The sequence below is a fragment of the Mustela putorius genome, unplaced genomic scaffold (assembly GCF_011764305.1).
Source record: "Mustela putorius furo isolate JIRA1106 unplaced genomic scaffold, ASM1176430v1.1 tig00000905_pilon_pilon_pilon, whole genome shotgun sequence".
Lineage (NCBI taxonomy): Eukaryota > Metazoa > Chordata > Mammalia > Carnivora > Mustelidae > Mustela > Mustela putorius.
In genome coordinates this window covers 4,109,034-4,135,467 of record NW_025421511.1, presented here as the reverse complement: position 1 = coordinate 4,135,467, position 26,434 = coordinate 4,109,034, and the positions used below count along the sequence as shown (strand labels likewise).

Genomic DNA, 26,434 nt, shown 5'->3' with positions numbered 1-26,434 from the left:
TTACTACAGCATACACATATAAATTGCAAACTGTACATAGTGAGTCCTGTAATACTAGAGTTTTCTAGTTTCTCTGGGACTCTACCAGTCAGAAACCATTAAGGACTTGACCTTTCTTAGGTAAGATGGCATTTCTGTATGCTGAGGGCCCTTAAAAGTACTCAGAAACTTTCAAAGCAGTAGGCCAGGTTAAAAGGGAATTAGCATTTTCAGTGAGAAGGGCAGTATTTCAAAAGCACTCTGGGGAGTCGGATAAGGATCAAGATTCTACGGTGGATTTAATTTCAAGGTAATCATAGGAATATTCCAGGCACTGAGTTCACAAAAATTTACAAGCCGAGCTATATTATAACTGACAGCAGGACATGGAGAATTATCCTCTGTGATAAGAAATGCTATATCATGCCATTGATTTTACTTTGAAAATACTGGTGGAAACTATTGCCTTTCTTGACAGTTCAGGCAGCACAGGAATGAGCCTGTCACCAGGGTGTCCACTGTATCTCCAAAGCCTCTTTGCTGACATCTTATCAATCTCATCTTGACACCAATCAAGGGAATTAAATGTGGCGCTATGTACTCAGCGTCCTATGACGCACTGAGACTTTAACAGCTATATGTGGGAAAGCCCTTTTAGAGGAAATGAGTGGGAACAATGCATCGCAAGAACTATAATAGCGATACTCAGCTGTTACCATTAAGTTAAATCACTAGTGCCCTAGGTCACCAGAACCTTCCTGAGAAAGTGTCTTCAACTTGGTTTCCTCAGTAGAATGCATCAGGTACTTATGACCCACCAGTCATTTCACATACATGGTTTTCCACTTTACAAGTACTTTAATGCTGGTGGAATCAGCCCCTCTCTCTAGACGGGGGCTTAAAAAGTTACCCCAAATCAAGCAATTAGCGGCCGGGTGCATGGCGCTTCAAAGAGCTGAAAGCTGTCAAGGTACCGAGTTGTCAATGCAGGTTAAAATGAAAAAATGACAACACACACATATATTCTCATTTTAGAAACTGAAGGTAGTACGCTGTTCTTTAACTTCTTCTACAGACAGTAGTCCTGTGCAATATTTCTGACACTTCCCCATCAATCATAAAAATAAATAGTTTTCCCTTCCTAAATTCTCTATAGAGTAGGAATTGTCTTAAAATATAAGGTTATCACAGGAAAGCAAATATAGAGAAGGATATTGTTTCAAATAGAGATACTGTCTAAAGTATAATTTTTGTGTAAATGGACACTCCGAATCCCTTTTGTGTGAGTCAAGAGACATAAAGCCTCTTCAGTATAAGAATATTTTAGATTATAAGTGGCTAACATTTCTGCACAGTTTAAATAAAGCAAATATATTACTGCAGACTGGTTATTCTGTAGAACTCACTCTCTGGACCAAGCATCAGGCATAAATCACTCAGACTAAAAATCTCTGGGAACAGTAACAGCTCCAGATCGCCACCAATGAACCACTATCTTGTGTTGTTTCTAAGGCAGTACGTGATTGTAATAGTAATAGTATTACTCTTACTAGTAACAGTAATAGTATTCAATTCGCCCAAACAGACTTCCCTGTCAATTTTGTGTCTTTTGTCCTGACATAGGCAGATTCAGTGTCTCTGGGATCATCTGCCACAAAGGACAGCAGACACTATGCACTAGACAGTAAGTGTTTTTGGAGAGCCCAGTAGGTCCAGACCACCTTCACCCAGAAGGAAATAGAGGAAAGTGATGAAGGCAAATGATTCTTGCCCTGAGCAGCGAGTTTTCTGTCTATATATTTGACCCCATCTAGGCTGATCCTGAAGATCAAGGTACACTTTTATGCCTCTGGCATTCTGTTCTCTTTTATGAGAATGAGACCACCCCCCCCACACACACACAAAACAAGCAAACAAAACAAAACCCTCCCACAAGACTGATCTGCTGGCCCCATTGGTTAGTCCAGTGGGCAATTTTATGTTTCAACGTGACTGGTCCGCAGGATGCCCAGTATCTGGCTGAACATTATTTCTGGGCATCTGTAACAGTGCTTCCAGTAGACTGAGAAGAAAGTCTGAGCAGACTGAGAAAAGAAAATTGACCTCCTCGGTGTGGGTGGACACCATCCAACCTATTGATGGCTGGAATAGAACAAAAGAGAAAGGGAGCATCTTTCTCTGCCTGACTACTCAAGGTGGGTGTTGGTCTTCTCCTGACCTTGGACCCGGACCATTCTTGCACCTGAATCTTCAGTTTACACATGGAGGACAGTGGGACTTCTCAGCTTCCACAACCACATGAGCCAACCCCTCCTGGCAAATGTCCTCACACACACACACACACACACCCTGTAGGTTACCTCTTTCTGGGGAACCCTAACTGACACAGGTGTCTCATTCCTCAGTTGCTCCCAGCTGATCCCACCCACACTGCAGGGAAGAATCCAGAGGACATTCTGAGAACCTATGCAGCAGAGGAGCTGAAAATAAGGGTCTGGAAACTATTTGGAGCTCACTGCAAAGCCAAATAACCCCTTACTAACTGTATCGGCTTCAAGGCACTTGACTTTTCTAAAACTTGGTATCTTTACCTATAAATGCATTTCCTAAGGTGTGTGGCAAACAGGTCTAGTTGTCTACATAGCAACCTCTGTTATCTCTTGCTTTCTAAAAGGCCCAATCCCCCGTTTTCTTTGAAGTGCAAATGTGCTAAAAACCACATTCCCTCCTACTTCTTTCAGCTGGGAGTAGTCAGATGATAAAATCTCTGTCCAAGGCTCCTCAGCAGAAGCGGGTTGAGGCTTCTCTGAAAGCCCTCTCCAGGGGTAAGACTGTTCTGTCCTATTGCCCCATCTTCCTCCCAAGGAAGGGCATGGCTGCGATGGCAGCCATTTTGTGCAGGACTGATTGAGACCACACGATGAGGGGAGCAGAGAAGCTGGAAAGAACCTGCATCCAATGCGAAGCCAACTTATCACTCTGGGAATGTCTGCCTTCACATTGTTCATCACTTGAAAAACAAAAAAAATAAAGCTTTAGTTTTATTTTTATATTATAAGCCACTATTTTCTGGTTTTCATTACTCAGAACCAAACATAGTTCCTAACTGATACATAGAGATGTGAAATGTTAATGGGGAAATTCAGGTGAAGTTTTTGTCATAATACTTGTTTCTTATTTTTAAAGGTACTCATGCCCTTTCAGAAAGCCAATCTCAAAAGGCTACATAGGCTATGATTTCATTTCTAGAGCATTCTTGAAATGTCGCAATTAGAGAGATGGAAATAGATTATAGGTTGTTGAGGCTTACAGCCAGTGTGGGGTAGGGACTCGTGGGGGAGTCTTTGTGGTTGAGTGTGTGGCAATGAAATGAATGTGGAAAGACTGCATACACACACACACACACACACGCACATACACACACACGAGTGCACGTAAAAACTGGTGTGATCAGATGATACCACAGCCAGCTGGCTCCCAGTTGGCTTGTTCTGATGTTCTATGAAGGGCTTGTGAGCCACGATCCTTGTGTGATCTGGGTAATGGGTACACAGAAACTTCCTGTACTTTTTTTCAACTTCCTGTTGAATTTAAAATTGCTTCAAAATAGGGGCGCCTGAGTGGCGCAGTGGGTTAAAGCCTCTGCCTTCGGCTTGGGTCATGATTCCAGGGTTTGGGGATTGAGCCCCGCATCGGGCTCTCCGCTTGGCTGGGAGCCTACTTCCCTTCCTCTCTCTCCACCCCTCTGCCTACTTGTGATCTGTGTCAAATAAATAAATAAAATCTTTAAAAAAATTAAAAAAATAAAATTGCTTCAAAATAAAAGTTACACAGTGTCCCATCTGACTACGTTTGGTAGATATACTAGATGTAGGATGAGATTTCTCGAAGTGAGCACCATTGGCATCCTGGGCCATCCTGTGCCCTGCAGCATCTAGCACACGCCATCTTCTGCTGCTTTGACCACCTGGATTCATTTCTCCCCCGGAATGTGACAACCCAAAAATGTCTCCAGTCCCTGCCACATATCCCCTGGGTGGCAAAATCACCCTTGTTTGGGGATGGTTGATTTTGAAGAGACTTATGAGTAATGGAAAACGATTCTTCCTTTTACAAAAGAGAGTGGTGTAGAATTCTTCCACATGGTTAAATCCTCCAATGGAATTAAAATTTGATTTGTTGCACAAACGTTCAAATTCAGGGCTGATTTCTGAACTACCTCTTATGAAAAGTGATATAGATGCATTTTAAATGACCAAGTTTTCACAGATTATTGAGTTGTTCTGCTAAAGCTGAGTGACGAAATGCTTCTCCTCTCCTAATTTTCACAGAGGAAGGGGAAATGACCAGAGTCATAAAGTGTCTTAAGAGCAGGGGGTGCTGGAACTCAGGGGACAGAGGAGGGCTCTGTGCCTGTTTCTACGACGCTTTCTCTGGGTTTCAAGTCTTGGTGAACAGACATTCCCTAAGAGACTGTCTTCCCCACAGTATCCATTCCATCCCTATACAATTCATCAGAGTGATGGCCCAGTAAACCATATGAAACATACAATTTGTTTTTCAAAATAAAATCTTATGAATTGATTGGTTTAATTTCTTCTAGGACAGAGGAGTTGCATGTGGGGAAAAAAGATCCATGTGGTTTGGAAATTTGAGAAGCTGAAATGGTTGATGTACAATTATTTAGACTATATCCTCCTCCCGATACTGAAAGTTGATAAAGAGAAAATATCTGGATAGGGCCATTTCTGAAAATAGTTACCTATTTAATTGTAAGGTGATGTGACTAGCTAAGGTTTTATTACTATTTATGTATTACAAATGTATTTCATTTGCATTTATTTATAAAACTATAATAAATAAGTCTTAGATAATTTTGTGTCAGGGAAAATTATGACAACTAGTGTATAGTCATACTGACGTGTCTTCACATTCCCCAGATATTATCATTCCCAGTAAAACTTTTGAACAATGCTTACTATAAACTAGATACATTCAAGAGAATGTATTGACTTCTTTAAAAAAATAGACTTATTAATTTCATTAAAATATTAAATAATGTAACTAACGTAATATATATACTATTGGTTCAGATTTTCTTATCTGAATCAGATTACCAAAATCAGAAGTTGTGTCACTAAAATGCAAAGTCCACTACCTCATATTTCCATGCGAAGTTTTTTTTGTTCCTCATAGTTTCCAGCACTAATTATAAGATTGCAAAATAAGCAGTTTTCAGGTTTTGTGTGACTTCACTTGAAAGACCATCCAACTAATTGTAGCAAATTAATTCAAGAATGAGTAGCTCGTTCTTAATGTGAAATTGCATTTTCATTTTGAAGGGGGGACGAGAGCGTAAATGAAGAATCCAGCAAGGATTCTCACAACATACAATCACAGAGTTGGGTTAGAGGAAGAGAAGGGTTAGGTGACCCGGACATTTTACATACGGGGACCTTTAGGCTCAGATAATTTAACTGTATTTCCCAAGACCTCATGATGTAATAGCACAACCAGGGCAAGAACAAACATCTTTCTGAGTCTTTGTTCACAAGTTGTCAAGAGCACGGCGCCCACAGGGGGAAAAACACCAACTCCTCGGAGGAGTTCATGAACCCGTTCATATCCATAAATACATCTTGGAGAACACTGCTGCTGATGTCTCCTCCACACAAAACTGAAATTAATCCTGCCCGGTGCATCTGTGACTTTCTCCACCTTCCAAGCAACACTCGCCTTGAATGCCCCATCCCAGTCATCAGTCCCTTCTGATCTGAGTCCCACGGGCAGTAGATGGGTTGTTGGAAATGGGGAGCAGCGTACCTCGTTTGGGAATAAGCAGTGCCTCCCTACTCACAGAAATGTGCTTTTAAGTGCATGCACAATATATTCACACACCTAATCATGATGTGCCCTATCCCTCTCTTTGTTGGTTTTTTAAAGATTTGATTTATTTATTTGATAGCGAGAGAGACAGTGAGAGAGAGGGAACATAAGCAGGGAGAGTGGCAGAGGGAGAAGCAGAAGGGAGTGGGAGGGGGAGAGGAAGAAGCACGCTTCCTGCTGAGCAGGGAGTCCCTGTAAGGCTGGATCCCAGGACCCTGGGATCATGAGCCGAACACAGATGCTTCCCCTACTGAGCCACCCAGCACCCTGTGTTGTTGTTCTTTTTCTTAGGACTTTTTATCAATGAGAATAATTGATAATATATAATAATATATTATATATTATTATTATAATAATAATAACTTTTTATCAATGAGAATGGTGCCCAGTCATGCATTTTGGATGTTCTAGTCCCAAAACACCATTTTTATAGTCCATCTCACTAAATGTCAGTTTTGTTGATCTGGGTTGGAAGAAACAACTCTTGGTGATGTTGATTTTCTCTATTGTTTTCTATCTCTATTTTATTTATCTTATTTATTTTATTTATCTTCTGTTTTATTTTTCTTCTGGCTTTACTCAGCATTAATAATGTCCTTCTCTTAGCTTTGGAATTAACTGGTTCTTTTTACCTAACTCCTTACCATGTAAAGATAGGTTGTTGATTTGAGATCCTCTTAAAGCCTTTGTTGGTGGCTACAAACCCTCTCTCAGCACCACTTTTGGTCTTCCCCATAAGCTCTGGTGTGTCAGGCTCTTATTTTCAGTTGTCTCAAGTTGGTTTCTACTTTCCTTTCTGATTTCTTTTTGACTCAATGGTTCTTTGAAGGGTATTATAAAATTTCACATATTAGTGAATTTTTGTTCTGCCATTGATTTCTAGTTTGATTTCATTATGATTAGAAAAGATCCTTTGCATGATTTCTAACATTTAAAATACCTTAAACATTGTTTGGTGGCCTAACACATGGTTTATCCTATAGAAGCTTCCATGTGTATGTCAGGAAAATAGTGTAGTTTGCTGCTGTTGTGTTATTGAAATAAACTTTGGAAAGAAAACAGAACTATAGAGGATACGCACTCCAGAAGATGGGGTTCTGTGAGGGTAGGGGAGCAGGGTACCTAGAGTCAACCTGACTTGTCCAATGGCAGAGTTCTATAATGAAATATTCCAGGGAGAAGTATAATTCTTTTTTTTTTGCATTTAGTATTTATTATATGCCAGCAGTATACAAGGATGATGGACACATGACAGATAATACATACATGACAGGTAGAAAGACAGGTGACAGGTGACCGAGAGACAGATGACTAGATGGATAGACGGATGAGAGGTTGACGACAGATGATAGAGAGACAGATGATTAGACAGATAGAGAAAGGCAGACCAATCGCACTTATCCAGCCCAGGAAGCAAGGTTTTACAGGTGATTCAAAAGGCTTGGGCAGTCATTCCCTTACCTTTAAGGACATAACTAAAGAACAATTTCATAGTGAATCTTAATACCTTTCTATTATATGCACTTTGCTGCCTTTTTTTTTTTAATGTGTGATTTCTTCACTTCACCTAACTTGAAGGCACCCCCGGGAATTTTTGGGTTCTTCTCCTCTCTGACAGCCTGTGTTGACCATGAACACTGTTCCTTTGTTGGTTGGATTCAGGCCTCAGCAGAGCACAGCACTACCCATGGACAAGGCTCTCTCGGTGCTCCCCCAGGCTTCAGCTTGAGTTCTCTGCCACAGTTTCTCTCTCTGAGGATGTGGTCTTTGATGCTGGTGTTGGCAGAACTCCCTGTGTCTTCTCCTCCTCTCAGTGTGGCCGAGGTCCATGGGCATCACGGGGCAATCTCGCCCCCGATTAGCTGCGTTATACGGGAGTTTTCTCCCTTCGTACCCCTGTGATCTATGGGACTCCACTGCAGCCACACGGAGAGGCATTCTCCTGCCTTGGAGACCTTGCTGCCAGCATGGGAGAGGGACACCTGGCTTGGCCTGAAGGCGCCCTCTTGTAGCTGAGAGGACTCCCCAGACAACAGCCAACAGGAATGTGACTGGGGCTTCAGTCCTACAACGACAAGGAGCCGAGCTCTGCAAACAACCTGAATGAGTCTCCAAGAGGCCACTAAGCTCCAGATGGGGTTGCAGCTTGGCCAACGTCTTCATTTCAGACTTACAAGATCCTGAGCAGAGACCCCAGCCTCGCCAGGCCAGCCTTCAGACGCAGAGAGAGCATGAGATGAGGAGGGAGGAGCTGTGAGCTGCTGAGTGTGTGGGGTGCGCTGCTGGGAGCTATGAGCTGCTGAGTGTGTGGGGTGCACTGCCGGGCAGTGACCCTGAATGCCGGCCCCACGCTAATCTGAGTGAGCGGTTCCTCTCTTCACCAGGACTTACAATGTGGACTCAGCATTTCCTGGAGCACAGGGTAACTTTCCTGGAGGTTTTCAGGACATCTGGGAAGACACCCGTACCCTCCTCCCCATCCCCCTGCCTACCCCTGTACTCCAAGCCCCCTTTACAGGACCCGTAAAGTAGTCTTTATTCCTCAAAGGCAGACCAGTTTCTCTCCCTTTGCTGCAATTTTACACAAATCCTGTACACACGAGTTTCAGCCTCTAACACAAACGGCATGAGGAAGTATTCCAAACAAACACAGAACTCATTCCAAGAATTTTTCTACTAGATTTTTTCCTAATGTAAAAATTCATAAAATAAAAGTAATAAAAATTCCAGTGTGAGCACCTAGTGCGCGCCTTGTGCTGTGCTGGGGGTGGGGGTTGCGTGTTCTCCGTGACTGCTACAACTGCACGGCAAGGTGGGCTCCTTATTGACAGCCTTCTTCAAGTTACAGAGAGGTGGGGGGTGACCCCGGTGATCAGCGGCAGACGGTGACTGCCAGCAGGATTTGAACCCGGACCCGTCTGGCTACAAAGCCCAAGATCTAATCACCATGCACATTCCTGCATGAGAACAATTACACGTGTCTGGCCTCAGGGCAAATATCCGCTGGCAGAAGGACATCATCACCCGTCTCCGTGGCCTGCCCGTCACGGTCTCAGTCCAGCTAGCAAGAATGGGAGCTCACGGTGGGTCCCCTGCAACAGCCGGGCTGTAATCGAGTGCCGGAGCTTTAGCAAGGTCAGCACATATCTGAGTCCCCAAATCCTTTCTCACAAGGTGTTGGCGATGCTGGAAAAGTGACCAAGTCTCTCTACTTCCTACTTTTCCCATGCGGACAAGGGAATTCCTGGGGTTCATGCCTGTGGGATTCCTCTGAGGACCGACTGCGAGTTCTGGCACGAAGGGAACGTTCGTGAGTGCTACCTGGGACCATGCTCTCTACCACGGCACCAGCTTCTGGCTGTGGGGACCTGAGACGGCTCAGACACGCACACAGACAAGGCAGCTTTGCTTCTCACATCTAGAAGCATCAGTATAAATCCTAAACGAGTTGAGTTCATCAGTCTGTGCGTACGATGTGTATCTGCATTTATTTTATCCAATTTGCTTACGACATACTTGAAGGGGCAGCTTCTGGCCTCGTTCCACATAAACATGTGAGGGAGGTTCTGGAATCCCATCCCTCAGGAGTGTGCCAGAGGGAACTCGAAGAATGTGCACAGGGACAGAAGACACGGCCACCTGCACGCCACGGGACGTGGAGGGGAGTCTCTGGTATGGGACTGGGGGTTACCTCATCTCCCTGAGGGACAGCTACCAACAGGAGGAATGGCTTTGGCTTATAGTAGAAACTCAATAAATGGCGTTTGTCATCTTCATAACACCTAGTACGGAGAAGAGCTGTGAAGTGGAAGTGTGAACTGTCACCACCATCTAGTGGCAGTGGTCAGAAATGTAGTCGCTGAGGAATGAAAAAAAAAAAAAAAAGAAAAAGAAATAGTTTACCCTTAGAGTATGTTCCCTTCCCTGGTTACATGCAAGACAAGCCGTGACGCCTCAAGGTGCCCCGTATCTAACGGACCCACAGCCCGCTTCGGCAGCCAAAATGCTAGCAGCTACGTGCCCTCCACGGGGAGCTGGGAAAGGCACCTGAACGTTGCCTGTGTTCTGTAGTGCAGATGAGAAGTCCAGGTTGAGAAAAGAAATCTGACTTAGCAGGAGCCAGGATTGAGCCAGGATGAGAACCCTCCCATGCAGCAATTAGGGAACAATGAGTTGAATTCTTTCTTTCTTATATGGCTTGTGTTCCTACCACAGCTCTATGGTATTTTATTGTCCAGGGTGCTTGTCTTATACAACGCAACGTATCAGGCAATAATGCCATGTACTGTTCCCACCGCATTCCAGAAACTGACCAGGCATAATATATTAGCTAACTGCAGTGTAGAAAAAAATAAAATTAAATTAAATGATTTCCTCAGGAATTTAAGACAATGGTTCATAAATGTGTGGACAAACTCCTACGTATCAATCGTTCTTTGAAAAAACACTAATATTTACCCATGTGTTTTCCGAAGGCTGTGCTGGGACAATGACATCACGATGCCTGTTGCATTTGCTTTCATGACATTTATGGAGCAACTTTTTCACACACATTCAGGCTGATTTACAACATCACACACATTCAGGCTGATTTACAACACTTTATGTTTGCACAGATCATGTATCACCTCACACATTATCAAGAATCAAAACATTTTTAACTACCCAGTGGTAGCTGGAAATCGTAGGGCAGGAAATCAGAGACACTCAACCCGTTAAAGATGTCTCGTCCAGTAGCCCTTGGTCCAAACTTGGCCGGATAGCACAGAATCAATAAACGCTTTTTAATTAATTCAACAACCTCCTCTCCCATATTTCATCATTGATGTTCCTTTAACTTTTCCTGAATATACAAGAATGAGCATTTCTTCCATTAAAGCTGTTTATTTACTAAGGCTAATGATGTGGTCTGACATGTAGCATACCCTTGTGAGAGTAAAGTTTATGAGACACTGTGTTAAGTACTTTTCATACTTAGGAAGCAAAACTGGTGGCCACAGGCCTCCATCCTACCTGCACGGTTTACAAAGCAGAGAGTTTCAAGTTCTGAACCAACAGTTGGAAATGAGGATTATCCATGAAATTCTAGATTTACAACATTCCTTGAAATCTTAGCAGATGGGTTCAGCAGAGCCTGTGAACCATTCCCACGTGGCAACCGCCAACTGGAACCCAGTATAAGAGCCCACCTGGGATGGCACGTGTGGTCACCTTGCCTCTGGTCTCCAACACCCAGCACAGGTACACAGCCCCATCCTATGCTGTCAGCCTGGCCTCATCCCCTCTAGCAATACAGCAAAGCCTGCAACAATCCATCACGCCGGTACCCAGGCCTTCAGCAGCCCTGGGAGCTCTCTGACTACACTTTCCACAGCCACCAGCACTGGGAACCTTGTGGTCTTTCTCCCAGAATGCGACAGTGACCTCCACTGCTGCCTTGCCCACACCTGGTTCTGCACACAGTAGTCACAGAAGTCTCCTTAAGGTTCCAAACTAATCGAAGGACACCCCTTCCAGAAATGCCATAGCAGTTTCTTCTTTCAATTAGGATAAAACCCAAACACACACAGCCTGAAAGGCAGATGTCCGTTCTGCCATCACTGAGCGGCTTCTTAGAAACGTTACCCCAGCCTGTGGCTAACAATGTGTCTTTCCCTCCAACGTGCCCACCTCTTCTGCTTTAGGGCTTCCTGACATTCTCACCTGCAGTGACCCACCAGCCACCACCTGTTCATTAACCTTCCACTCTTTCTCCCAGGAGACCTCTCCCAGAAGACAGCACGGCTCCTTCCCTTTGCTTGATCCCTGGTTTTATCTTCTTCTTCTTTTTTTTTTTTTAAAGATTTTTATTTATTTATTTGACAGATCAGAAGTAGGCAGAGAGGCAGGCAGAGAGAGAAGGAAGCAGGGTCCCCGCTGAGCAGAGAGCCCAATGCGGGGCTCAATCCCAGGATCCAGAGACCATGACCTGAGCCGAAGGCAGAGGCTTTAACCCACTGAGCCACCCAGGCGCCCCCCCCACCCCGGTTTTATCTTCTTGACAAAACGTGTATGTCTTCCCCGCTGGGTTAGCAGTTTTGATGACAGTGATATTTGTGTGTGTCCAAATCTCTATTTCAGTGCTGAAAGCAAGGCAGAGGTCGCAGCAAGAGGGCCACACGTAGGCATCGCGTGAGCGGCCCCTGCGCAGACGTTCACCATACACACACCAGGCCAAGGATGGCTCTGAGGTCATGTAACTTGCTCATGGACTGAATTCAAAAAGCTCTGCCGAACCCCAAATTCTCAAAACTGCTCCTTTCACTGTCCCTCACCATTGGGTGATCTTGTCACACACTTATAAAACAAATAAAGCATGGAATTGTGATGTAAAATTAAAGGTTGTACCATTCTGAGAAAAAGAGTCTCTGGCCCTTTCTTTATTACAAAAGAAAAGGGAAAGAAAATCCCTATAGAACATGATGGAAAACTCAAGTTGTGCCAAGCTGCCTTGAGAGCCCAGGGGACACTTTTCCCTAACCAAACCATGACGAAGTGGTCTCCTTTAGCCAGCCCCAAGCACGCCGTGCTCTGGTGGTAACAGTCCTGGTCTGTGCACTTTGTCACTAGACCGAGACGCCGTCTCCTGAACCCCCTTCCCGGCACCGGACACAGAAGAGTGCCGTGTCCTAGTCCTCCCCGTCGCACACCGCACAGAGTTTCCTTCCACAGGGACTCTGCCCGGGTTTGACTCATCTGTGAACTTGTGTGCTGCAGACAGAGGTTCCCCACCTGGAAATGAAGCTGAATCGCAGGCAGCCCAATGCCAGCTTAGTCTTGAGAAAAATGTCTTGCCCCAATGTTTCAGGCTTATTAGACCTGAATTGTAACCAACACCTCCTGATCTAACTTACACACAAAGCAAGTCTCTCATTTGGCAACACAGTAGAGGGAGTTAATTAAAGTTGGTACTAACAGTTTTTTTTATAAATACCTAGGGCATTTGCCTCACATCAATGCTCTACACCAAACCTCCTTGAAAACAAAAGGTCTTATTTTTAGATACAACTTAACATCAATTTTTAAAGTTCAAATTTGTTCCTAATCATCTACTTCTGTATTTGTGCACGCATATTATTTATTTTACTTTATTCTACATCGTTTATAAGAAGATGAAGTGGACTTTTTTATTCCCTATGGAAATCCCTTTGGAGTTACCTTATTCTGAAGCACTTCAATCCTAAGGGCTCTGATTGACCTTAATGTCCATACTTAGCCCTGACTGGTCAACTAGTATCGGTCAGGTACTGTCCCGAGTTCTTCAGTATTATTTATTTCTCACTTGTGTTCAGCTTTATTGAGGTGTATTCGGCACACAAATTCTACCCATAATCCACGAACACAAGTCATGAGTTCGGCATACACTCATGTTGCTACGGCCGCGACGAGGTCACGGACGCTTCCATCACTTCCGCTGTCCTTACGCTCACCTCCCCTTCTTTGCAAGAAAAACACGTAACATGAGATCCTCGTAATAAATTTGTAAGTTCCCAATATCTTGTCGTTAACTACGGGAACTGCGATACACCGCAGATCGCAGAGACATACTCATCTTTATACCCACTGGGCAAGAACTGTGCGTGGCCCCCTGCCCCCAGTCCATGATAATCACCATCAAATGGTCTTCTCTACTCTGACTATTTTAGGGGCCCCAATTAGGAGGCATCATGCATCATTCACAGTAGCCGAGATATGGAAAGGACCCAAAGTGCACAGGCCGATGAATGGCTCCTTTTCTAAAGAGGACACCGTCTGTCCATGCAACAAACTATTATCAGCCTGAAAAGAGAAGGAAATCCTGCCATTTGCAACAACACGGAGGGACCTGGAAGACGTCCTGTTTAGTATGTCAGCTGCTTCCGTTCCTCAGCAGTATGTTTCCCCGACCACGCTGAGGGTAAGTGTTGCATTCTGACTTCGTCCCACAAACACTTGTGAGCATCCGCTATCTTCCAAACAAGGCTCTCGGACTGGCTGTAAAACAGTGAATGAAACAGAGCCCCTGCCTCACTTGCCGTCTAGTGCTGTGTCAGAAGCAACAAACAAGTCAGTGACAGTCTGCATGTCCCACGGTGGCAGTAGCAGGGAGAAACACCCATCTGGGGTACTGGGGATTGAAGAGAGGACGGCGTCTGCCCCCAGACAAGGCTGCACACAGATCTACAGCACGTGGCAGAGAGGCTGCACATACCTGAGAGATCATCCGACAGAGAAGGCAAAAACATGGAGACAGAGTGTGCTTGACATGTTTGAGAAACTACGAGGACACTGCAGAGGGCAATGTCGAGCGGGAGCAGCAGGACCCACGGTGATGGGGAAGGTTTATGCAGAGCCTTGAAGAGCCATTCGGACTTCTGATTTTTTCCAGAGACAGGGGACAAGCTGCTGGAGGCTTCTGAGTGGAGAAGTGACGTACAGTAGCTTTAAAAAGAACCACTACAGTTTGTGTGGTGAGAATGGACTGCACAAGGGCAAGACCAGAAGTAAGAAGCTCAGTCAGGAGAGAACTGCAGTAATTCAGACAAGACATGACGGCTGCTGAGGCCTCTGTTGTGATTAAGAGTAGAGGTGGTGGAAAGTCGGATTCTGTCTAGGATGGGCAGACTATACAGAGAGAGGATATACATGGGTAGAGGTAAATGTGGAGTATGAGAGATAATGCAGAGTTAGAAATAACTATGAAGTGTTTTAGCTTAAGGAGCTGAAAGAGAAAAATTACCAAGAAGATGGTAGGGACAGGTTTTGGAGAGAATATCTAGGTCTATTTTGGACATGTTATGTTTGAAATGTCTACTGAACACGTAAATGGAGATGTCAAGTAGACAATCAGATGTATGCATGTGGAGTTCAGAGGAGGAACCTGACTAGAGACATTTTCAGAAAAGGTCAACCTTAGTATTTCAAGCTACAAGATAGAGTGAATATCAATGGGAAAAAGAGCAGACCCTGAGATGTCCAATATTCAAGGGTTAGGGACACTAAGTGGCATCGGTAAAGGCACTGAGGAGGCAAGAGTAGCCAGAGAGAACCAACAAGTGGTGTCCAAGTCAGCAGTGAAGGCAGTGTTCATAGAGGAAGCATGATTCGCTGTGTCAAGTGCAATGGACAGATCAAGGTGTACACCTGAGTGTGGACCAGCAAATCTCACTTTGGCCATGGACTGTGACCTGCCCAGACCTAGCTTGGTGCAGTGCGGGGGAAGGGCAGAAGCTTAATTCAACTGGGCTCAAAAAAGACCAGGGAAGGGCTGGATATAGGTAATGCAACCAATGATTAAAATAATTTTGTTTTGTTTTTCCCTAAAGAAAAAGAAACAATTTCAAGAAGGGGATGCCCATAAATGTACTAGTCCAAGATGTCCTAGTTTTTAAAATATAAATACGGATATCGTTCTGAATCAGTATCACTTTATATGTAATCTGGAGGTGTTTAAAATATCCGACTTCTCTCCTCCTTGTGTCAAGTCGACTCTTCCTTATTTATTAGTCCTTTTCCTCTCTCAGGGAGGTTTTTCAAGGTGGTCTAAAGTCAATTTCAATAAATAAATAAATAGTTAATTTCAATATATATTATTCTGTGAATACGACTTTGTCTAAGACCTTAAATTTTAACGAATCCTAGTAAACTACCTCTCACTTGTTACTTATACTAGATGATAGTGAACGGCCCCATTCCTAGCACATGGTAGCAGATGAAATACTGCATATGTATATGTGTACATATTGCTAATATTTATGCATTTTTAATTTTTATTTATTTATTTAGTCATTTGAGAGGGAGAAAGTGGGGGTGGGGGCAGTGGTGAGAGACAGAGAAAGTCTTAATCAGACTTTGCTGAGTGCAGAGCCCAACCCAGGGCTCTATCTCATTACCTAAGCTGAAACCAAGAGTCACAGCTTAACCCACTGTGCCAGCCAAGCACCCCGTGTGCTTTTTTACTTTAATGAGGAAGCTGGTCTTAAGGATTTTCAAGTTCCCTTTGTCCTTAATAGTCTACATCTATTAAGTAAAATTATAGTGTCCCCCCTCCCGCCCCGATATTTAAGAATCCTTTCACAAAGAAAAACCTTTGAAACATAAATAACTATTTTTATCAGAAAAATATAGTCTCATGAATTAATAAATCAAAATTGATTAGCCTTACATCGAACAATGTAATTTTTTTAAATTTTATTTATTTATATGACAGACAGAGATCTCAAGTAGGCAGAGAGACAGGCAGAGAGAGAGAGGGAAGCAGGCTCCCTGCTGAGCAGAGAACCTGATACAGGGCCCGATTCCAGGACCCTGGGATCATAACTTGAGCTGAAGGCAGAGGTTTAACCCACTGAGCCACCCAAGTGTCCCTGAACGATGTAATATTTAAATCATTCTGGCAGTGGAGACTACATAGCGACACCTGGGTGGCTCAGCTGGTTAAGCAGCTGCCTTCGGCTCAGGTCATGATCCCAGCGTCCTGGCATCGAGTCCCACATCGGGCTCCTTGCTCGGCAAGGAGCCTGATTCTCCCTCTGACTCTGCCTGCCTCTCTGCCTGTGCTCGCTCTTGCTCTCTCTCTCTCTGACAAATAAATAAATAAAATCTTTAAAAAAAAAAAAGAGAGAGACTACATAGCTGCATTCCTTAATTAAAAAAAAATTCAACAATGGGGAGCTATTTTTTTTTAACATTTATTTATTTGAGAGAGAGAGAGAGACAGAGAGAGAGAGAGCACAAGCAGGGGAGAGGTAGAGGAAGAGGACTCCCAGCAGACTCCCCGCTGAGCTGGGAGCCCAATCAGGGCTTAATCCCAGAACCTGGAGAACATGACCTGAGCCAAATGCAGAAGCTTGACCATCTGAGCCACCCAGGTGCTCCTGGAGAGTTATTTATTTATTTTTTAAATTTATTTATTTATTTTCAGCATAACAGTATTCATTGTTTTTGCACCACACCCAGTGTTCCATGCAATCCGTGCCCTCTCCAATACCCACCACCTGGTACCCCGACCTCCCACCCCCCGCCACTTCAAACCCCTCAGATTGTTTTTCAGAGTCCATAGTCTGTCATGGTTCACCTCCCTTTCCAATTTCCCCCAACTCCCTTCTCCTCTCCATCTCCCCTTGTCCTCCATGCTATTTGTTATGCTCCACAAATAAGTGAAACCATATGATAACTGAGGTTTTTTTTTTTAATTGAAAGATTTATTTATTTATTTGAGGCAGAGAGGGCATATGTGCTCACGAGTGGGAGGAGGGACAGAGATTCTTCAAGGAGATTCTCTTCTGAGTGTGGAATCCTACACACAGGACTCAATCTCACGACCTATGAGATGATGATCTGAGCTGAAACCAGGAGTCAAACACTTTATCTATTAAGCCACCTAGGTACCCCAACAATGGAGAGTTCTATAGAATGATAATGTGTGTGTGTGTGTGTGTGTGTGTGTGTGTGTGTGTACATGTGCTTATCAGCTCAATATGGTGTTCTTTTATACATTTGGTGCATGTTTTTACCATATTTACTAAAATTGGAAGAATCGAGAAGACTAGCATGTTCCCTGAACAGGATGACATGCATACCCATGAAATGTTCATATTTTTTTCATTACAAAATAAGAGGCTTGATAAGAAACTACCAACCATTAAAAATGAAACAAACAAACAAAAACTCCTGGAGTTGAAATGTACAATAACTGAACCAAAGAATTCGATAGTTTTGAAGTAGACCACCAGATAGAAGAAACAACCAGAAATTTGAATGACAGGACACTGGAAAGTACCCAATTAGAGGAACCAGAAGGAAAAAAAAAAAGAAAAAGAAAAGAAAAATGAAAAAGAGTAAAGAAAGTCTATGGAAACTATGGGACACAATAAAAAGAAAAATCACATGGAAATTATAGGGAAAATACCTCGAATAGCTAAAGGGATATTGAAAAAGAAAGCCAACGTTGGTGGCATCACAATCCCGGACTTCAAGCTCTATTACAAAGCTGTCATCATCAAGACAGCATGGTACTGGCACAAAAACAGACACATAGATCAATGGAACAGAAGAGAGAGCCCATAAATAGACCCTCAACTCTACGGTCAAGTCATCTTCGACAAAGCAGGAAAGAATGTCCAATGGAAAAAAGACAGCCTCTTCAATAAATGGTGCTGGGAAAATTGGACAGCCACATGCAGAAAAATGAAATTGGACCATTTCCTTACACCACACACGAAAATAGACTCAAAATGGATGAAGGACCTCAATGTGCGAGAGGAATCCATCAAAATCCTTGAGGAGAACACAGGCAGCAACCTCTTCGACCTCAGCCGCAGCAACATCTTCCTAGGAACATCGCCAAAGGCAAGGGAAGCAAGGGAAAAAATGAACTATTGGGATTTCATCAAGATCAAAAGCTTTTGCACAGCAAAGGAAACAGTTCACAAAATCAAAAGACAACTGACAGAATGGGAGAAGATATTTGCAAACGACATATCAGATAAAGGACTAGTGTCCAGAATCTATAAAGAACTTAGCAAACTCAACACCCAAAGAACAAATAATCCAATCAAGAAATGGGCAGAGGACATGAACAGACATTTCTGCAAAGAAGACATCCAGATGGCCAACAGACACATGAAAAAGTGCTCCATATCACTCGGCATCAGGGAACTACAAATCAAAACCACAATGCGATATCACCTCACACCAGTCAGAATGGCTAAAATCAACAAGTCAGGAAATGACAGATGCTGGCGAGGATGCGGAGAAAGGGGAACCCTCCTACACTGTTGGTGGGAATGCAAGCTGGTGCAACCACTCTGGAAAACAGCATGGAGGTTCCTCAAAATGTTGAAAATAGAACTGCCCTATGACCCAGCAATTGCACTATTGGGTATTTACCCTAAAGATACAAACGTAGTGATCCAAAGGGGCACGTGTACTCGAATATTTATAGCAGCAATGTCCACAATAGCCAAACTATGGAAAGAACCTAGATGTCCATCAACAGATGAATGGATCAAGAAGATGTGGTATATACACAATGGAATACTATGCAGCCATCAAAAGAAATGAAATCTTGCCATTTGCGACAACATGGATGGAACTAGAGCGTATCATGCTTAGCGAAATAAGTCAAGCGGAGAAAGACAACTATCATATGATCTCCCTGATATGAGGAAGTGGTGATGCAACATGGGGGCTTAAGTGGGTACGAGAAGAATAAATGAAAGAAGATGGGATTGGGAGGGAGACAAACCATAAGTGACTCTTAATCTCACAAAACAAACTGAGGGTTGCTGGGGGGAGGGGGTTTGGGAGAAGGGGGGTGGTATTATGGACATTGGGGAGGGTATGTGTTTTGGTGAGTGCTGTGAAGTGTGTAAACCTGGTGATTCACAGACCTGTACCCCTGGGGATAAAAATATATGTTTATAAAAAATAAAAAAATAAAAAAAAAGAGGATGGGCCAGAAAATAAATGTAGAGCAAGAATGGTCAAAAGCTTCCCGAACCTGAGGCGACAAATGGACATCTAGATCCATGAGGATCAATGGACCTCAAATAGGTTGAACCCGAATAAAGCTGCCCCAAGACACATTATAAGGACACTGTCAAAAGTCAGCAAGAGATGGGGTGCCTGGGTGGCTCAGTGGGTTAAAGCCTCTGCTTTTGGCTCATATCATGATCTCAGGGTCCTGGGATCAAGTCCCCCTCTCTCTCTGCCTGCCTCTCTGCCTACTTGTGATCTCTGTCTGTCAAATAAATAAATAAAATCTTAAAAAAAAAAAAGTCAGCAAGAGAAAGGAGGGAAGTTACATACAAGGGAGATCCCATGAGAACAAACTGAGCCCAAAGTCATCAGAGGAAGGAAATAATAAAAAATATTGAGAGGGCAGAGATAAATTAAATAGAGGACAGGAAAACAATAGAAAAGATTAACCAAACTAGGAGTCAGTTCTTTGAAAAGATAAACTGAATGGATAAACAGCTAGGCTAACCAAAAAGAAAAAAGAAAAAAAAACCATAATGAACAAAATTACAAATGAAAGAGGAGAAATCACAACTGATACCACAAAATACATAAATACAAATGATCGTAAGACATTATTATGAACAATTATACAGTAAGAAGCTGGAAAACCCCAAAGAAATGGAAAAATACACAGAATCTTACAACTTACAAGACTGAATCAGGAAGAAATAAAAGTCTTAACAGACTGGTATTAGTAAGGAGTCTGAATCAATAATCCAAAATCTCCCAACAAAGAAAAGGCCAGGACCAGATGGCTTCACCGGTGAATTTCACCAATCATTTAAAGAAGAATTAACATCAATCTGTATGAAACTCTTCCAAAAAACTAAAGAAGAGAGAAAACTCTTAAACATATTTTATAAGGCCAACATTATCCTGATACCAAAACAAGAAAAGCATACTTCTAGAAAAGAAAACTAGTTGGTCTTATATGTTCGGATAAAAAATTGTGCTTATTAAAAGCTGGTGGCATCACAATTCCAGACTTCAAGCTCTATTACAAAGCTGTCATCATCAAGACAGTATGGTACTGGCACAAAAACAAACACTGTTTTGTGTTTTTTAGATCAATGGAACAGAATAAAGAGCCCAGATATGGACCCTCAACTCTATGGTCAACTAATCTTCAACAAAGCAGGAAAGAATGTCCAATGGAAAAAAGACAGCCTCTTCAACAAATAGTCTTGGGAAAATTGGACAGCCACATGCAGAAAAATGAAACTGGACCATTTCCTTACACCACTCATGAAAATACATGGTTTCAAGATGGCTGAAAGACCTAAATGTGAGACAGGAATCCATCAAAATCCTAGAGAAGAATACAGGCAGCAACCTCTGTGACCACCACTGCAGCAGCTTCTTCCTAGAAACATTACCAAAGGCAAGGGAAGCAAGGGCAAAAATAAACTTTTGGGACTTCACCAAGATAAAAATGTTCTGTGCAGCAAAGGAAACAGCTGACAACACCAAAAGACAACTGACAGAATGGGAGAAGATATTTGCAAATGACAGGTCAGATAAAGGGCTAGTATCCAAAATCTATAAAGAATTTATCAAACTCAACACCCAAAGAACAAATAATCCAATCAAGAAATGGGAAGAAGATGTGAACAGACATTTCTTGGTAGAAGACATACAAATGGCTAATGGACACATAAAAAAATGCACATCACTCATCATCAGGGAAATACAAATCAAAACCACAATGAGATACCACCTCACACTAGTCAGAATGGCTAAAATTAACAAGACAGGAAAAATAAACAGATGTTGGTGAGGATGTGGAAAAAGGGGAACCATCCTACACTGTTGGTGGGAATGCAAACTGGTGCAGACACTATAGAAAACAGTATGGAGGTTCCACAAAAGGTTGAAAATAGAGCTACGCTACAACCCAGCAATTGTACCACTGGGTATTTACTCCAAAGATACAAATGTAGTGATTTGAAGGGGCACATGCACCCCAACATTTATAGCAGCAATATCCACAATAGCCAAACTATGGAAAGGGCTAGATGTCAACTGACAGGGAATGGATAAAGATGTGAGACATACAGAGACACACACACACACACACACACACACACACACAGGAATACTACTCGGCCATCAAAAATGAAATCTTGCCATTTGCAACGACATGGATGGAACTAGAGTGTGTTATGGTAATCAAAATAAGGCAATCAGAGAAAGACAAATATCATATGATCTCATTGATATGGGGAATTTAAGGAAGATTGTAGGGGAAGAAAGGAAAAAATAAAACAAGACAAAATCAGAGAGGGAGAGAAACCATGAGAGACTCTTAAACACAGGAAACAAACTGAGGGTTGCTGGATGGGAGGGGGTAGGGGAATGGGGTAACGGGGTGATGGACACTAAGGAGGGCACATGATGGAATGAGCACTGAGTGTTCTATAAGATGATGAATCCCTGACCTCTACCTCTGAAACTAATAATACATTACGTGTTAATTGAATTTAAAACTTTTTAAAAATTTCTTATTAGATAATCTTGTTTTCTGATTAAAATACAGATAGTCTCAGATTTTAATGGTTTTCGATTCAATATGCGACCATAAATTAGCCTCTAGAAAGTTGGATTTAATTTTTCCATAGAAGCGACACTCCGCTCTGGCTGGGTTCCTGGACTAGTCCTCTCAGGGCACTGCAATTCACACACAACTTACTGTGCACACTAGAACCATGCAGTATTCTCGACAGTGCTTCCTACACTGCACACTGTTTCTCCTGGAAAACCCACTCCCTAGTTTTAATGGGAAATGCCTCAAGAATTTCAACTCCCGGGGAGCAATCCATTATCTTCCCCTAACCTTCCATATTTGTACCAGTGTTCTATTATGAATAAGGGGCTTTATTTGCTGTTAAGGAGCACAGTAGACTCAGAAACAAAAGACTGATGGAATTCTGCAATCAGTGGCTGGGAAACCTAGTTCCAGGCAGCAGAGCAGGAGCTCTGTTTTATGGCTGCCGAAACAGTAGTTCTGTGCCAGGCGATGCCAGGAGAAACCTCATACTTCTGCTGCAGCATAAACATATTCCATAGCATCTAATTATTTTCTTTTTACAAAGTCGTTTAGGTGCACTCATAGAACGGTATAAAGAAATGATCCCCCCTCCTTCCTCCCCTGAAGCTTCCTATTAGTTTCACCTCCTAAGTAACTCTCAAATCTGTATCTTCCTTTTGACTCTCACTTAATTCAGGTGAATCACCAACATATCTGTTCAATACCAGGGTTTCCTTAATGGCAACCACAGGAGGGGGTTTTGTGAAAGACCGCTCTTCTGAACTTTCCCTACTACAGGATGCTACTGCTCAGGGGGACGGGCCCTGAATGAGAGACCCAGCAGTGACCCTGTCCAGCAGGTACCCCAGACGAGGGCAGAGTAAGACGGTCTTCGTTCGGTCGAATCTATTCTTGGTTTCTGCCGCGAGGCTGGGAGGCTGCTGATGAACAGGGAGCCGCATGGACGGTGTCCCCTTCTCCCCGAATCACCTCCCCAAACTCCCCTTAACAAGCTGCTGAGCGGCTCATAAAGGTAGATAAGACCCACTTTGTAATAAATTATTAAGACGAAAGTTTCATTGTGAACAAGTTTTTACGCACCATCACCCAACTGGCCTCATCAAACGTTGATGTTGCTGCATGTATTTAAAGGGTAGATTGTGCAGACTGACAGGTAAATGGTACGGTGAAGGTTTTCTGTTTTCCCTATCTGCTCATCTTAGTTATGGGTGATGCCCTGTAGTTTTATATTTTATTGCGACTGATTTCACGGGCGCACATCTGATGGACCAAAGTGGCAATTTCTGAAGATGAGCTGGGAAGTAGAAGAGGAATTTTCTCGGTGTCGAGACAATTCAGATAAGGTTAGTGATAAAGAATTACAATCTTTTGAATCATTTCACTGCACTAATGTGGCATGAAACACAAGAGGAATTTCGTCTTTAGAACGAAAGCCGCATGCCATGGGGATTGCGTGAGGAATCGTAGCTGTTCCATTCACTGCGCAAGTGGAGAGCAACTTACAAACAAAGCACTGGCTTCGGCAAAACCGAAGACACTTAACGGCAAATCACAGCTACTCAGTGTGTAATGGTGCCGACTGTTTCACAGCGACTGAAGCTCAGAGTAAAGTTTCTGCTGTGAAGCCAAAAGTCACGTTGGTGGAAAGGCTCAGGAAGCAAGTTACTTAGTAGCAGAATTTATTGGCCGGAGAAGGCAAAGTCAAATACTTGGTAAAACCTTAGTAACACGGCATGAAAAATTATCGTGAGTACACACTGAGAATTCCAAGATAGGACGCAGTGTGAGGGGCTGGACTGATCGCCCAGCACATTGAGGGCATGTCCCTGATACGGAGAGAACCTTCTAGAAACAGCTTCTCCACAAAGTAAACAGTCAAAGATCTAACCGGAAATAAAAATGGTGGTAACATTTAAGAAAAATTTTCTGCGATACGTAGGTGCTTTAAAAAGGCAAAGACCAAGACGTATGTAAATACTTGCTCTCCTGTCCAGAAACAAAAGATCTTGGAGAAACAGTGTGAGTGTCTGGCCAGGTGACACCGGTCCATTGTGGACCTCACAGGAGGATTTGCCTCCACTGCTGACACAAACAACAACCGAAAACAAACACAAAAAACCCTCATGTTTTCATGACATTCTAATTGTTCACAGTGAGGTATGTGGTAAAAAGCTTTTGGACAATGCTACCAAAACTCATGAACTTTGTAAGACAGAGACAAGTTTCAGAATCTTGCGAGACTGTGGACACGTAGACACAGAGCATCGGGGATGACGAGAGGGCTGCAGAAATGAGTGTTTTCAGTCATTTTTCATCAAGTGAATCTGCTAAATAGCTTTCCTCAGCCCCATGGAGAAAGTGACTAGGTTTTAAGTAATATTACTGAAGTTAAAAGAAAACGGGAACAATGGAGAAACTATGTTGCAAAGGAAAATTCTGAACTGTTTCCAGGGCCTGCTTGGGTTTAGGACAGGGACAGCTATCAAACACCTCCTGTCTTTTTCAAAACTTCTTGGAAGAAGTGTGGGGTACCTTCCCCTGCTCACAGAAGTGGGCAGCTGGAGGAGGAACCCGCTCTCCGGATCTTCTGTTCAGCAGCAGAGCTGGACTTTGAGGGAAGGGGACCAATGTTGTGACTGTGGTCTGGCACCATTACCCCTGCCCAAGTTCTTGGGGTCTAAGAAAGAGGATTATCCAGCTCCATCTAAGAAAGAAGACAGTCCATGGCTGCAACGTGAGTTTCTTCCATGCGAGAGCAATGTTGTTTTCAGGGATCGGGACTGAAGACAGAAACTCTCCTTTCAGTAAAAAATGAAATCCACGTGTGCTTAGATAAGTTCTAAACTGAGAACATAATACTGTGCAACAAAAAAGCACAATTTTCATACAGAAGAGATATATTTAATTTTGTTTGTACTTATAAAGGTTCTACTTCTTAGGTATGTATAGATTTATAAGAAAGCAAGAGGCCAACAGTTGCAGATAATATTTTTCAATTGTTACGCATATGTTTGTGTCTGATCATATCATGCAGTGGGAAAATTTTTTTTAATCTTGTATTAAATTGTACTTTAGGCTCCATTTCTATTCTTACTGATTTACGGTTTAGATAGCAACTTTAGTATTTCACATGATTAATGACCTTGAGTTTGTGATTAATATAATTTAACTTAAATATATTTACTACCTTTATTTAAGTCAATCTCACTGAGCCTATCTTGCTGAAAGAAAGAAAAGATTCTATTTTGTCTTAAACAAGTTATTTAACAGAAATATATTATGTTTTTCTTATAGGTTTACAATACCTAATATTTAAAATAATAATAAAAGAAAATATTAAGTTCAAGAAATGAAAACAAAACTCTTGTTCATTTTCTTTTATAGAGTTGGACAAAAACTCATTTCTTTTTGTTTTTTTTCTTAAAAAAACAGAAAATGACTATGCCAAAGGCTATAGGGTCACACACCATGTCTTGTTAGCATCCCACAGAAGAAATTTGCGATAGGACTGTGGTCTACTGGTAAAGGGCACGTGAAAATAAATAAATAAATAAATAAATAATAAGAGTAGTTCATGTTACAGAATCATAAATAAATAAATAAATGGAGCGATTGAGGAAAAGAAGGAAAACGGTTTCACACTCTGTCCAGCGGGCGGCCCCTCAGGAGCAGGGCGCGACGCTGGCGAGGACGAAGGGACGCACCGAGCCAGTGGCCCGTGCGACGGTGAGCCGCGGACACCTGCCGTCGCGGCGCACCTCCACCCGGGCGCAGTCAGGGGACGGCGTGGCACCGGCGTCCTGCAGCTGGACGTCGCCTCCAGCTCTCGTCCCGGGAGAGACCAAGAAAGGCTGCTTGAGCCACGTCACCGTCCCTCGCACCGCGCGCCCGCCCTTCCCGACTCTCCACCACGTGAGCACGGGCGTGATGCTCGGACACGAGCCTGGTGCAGGTGTGTCCAGGCTCAGCATTCCCTTCCAGCTCCTGACCCTTCAGAGTGACGGCCGCTCCTGCTAGGACGGCAGGCGTGCGCTCCACGGCCTGGCTCAGTGGGCCCCGGCGAGTGCCTCCCTCCCGGGAGCACCGACCCCGTGATCACTGGGCCACATTCCTGCATGTTCCAGCCTATGTCCTCTCTTGAATATCTGCTCTTGTGGACCTGACCCCGTGTCCCGAACCCGTGCTGCCTCCCCCTTCTGGGAGAGATGTGATGTGCTGGTACCCTCCCCTGCTTCTCCCTCTGCAGGCCGCCCACCACAGCCTGCACATGGCGGCAGACGTCTGCCTACGTGTCCGCTTCCCCTCTAGACCACAGGTCTGCAGGCTGCAGTCCACACACCACATCCGCCGTGCCCGGTCCCGTCTGGCCTCCACAGCAATGGTTTCTTTATTCTTTAAAGTTGTGGGAGAAATGCAACGCAAACATGGCAGAGACAGCATGGCCTACAGAGCCTACAAGGTATATTATGTCACCTTGAG

The 26,434-nt window shown here is 43.4% G+C and overlaps 1 protein-coding gene and 1 non-coding gene across 3 annotated transcripts in view; one reads left to right on the top strand and one right to left on the bottom strand.

The window, feature by feature from the left end:
- CSMD1 (CUB and Sushi multiple domains 1) overlaps positions 1-26,434 on the bottom strand; it is a 1,951,187-nt gene that overhangs the window by 505,373 nt on the left and 1,419,380 nt on the right. The window lies entirely within an intron of this gene.
- Positions 17,383-17,487, top strand: LOC123393628. The gene has a single exon (XR_006608466.1). It is a non-coding gene; the product is annotated as a U6 spliceosomal RNA (small nuclear RNA).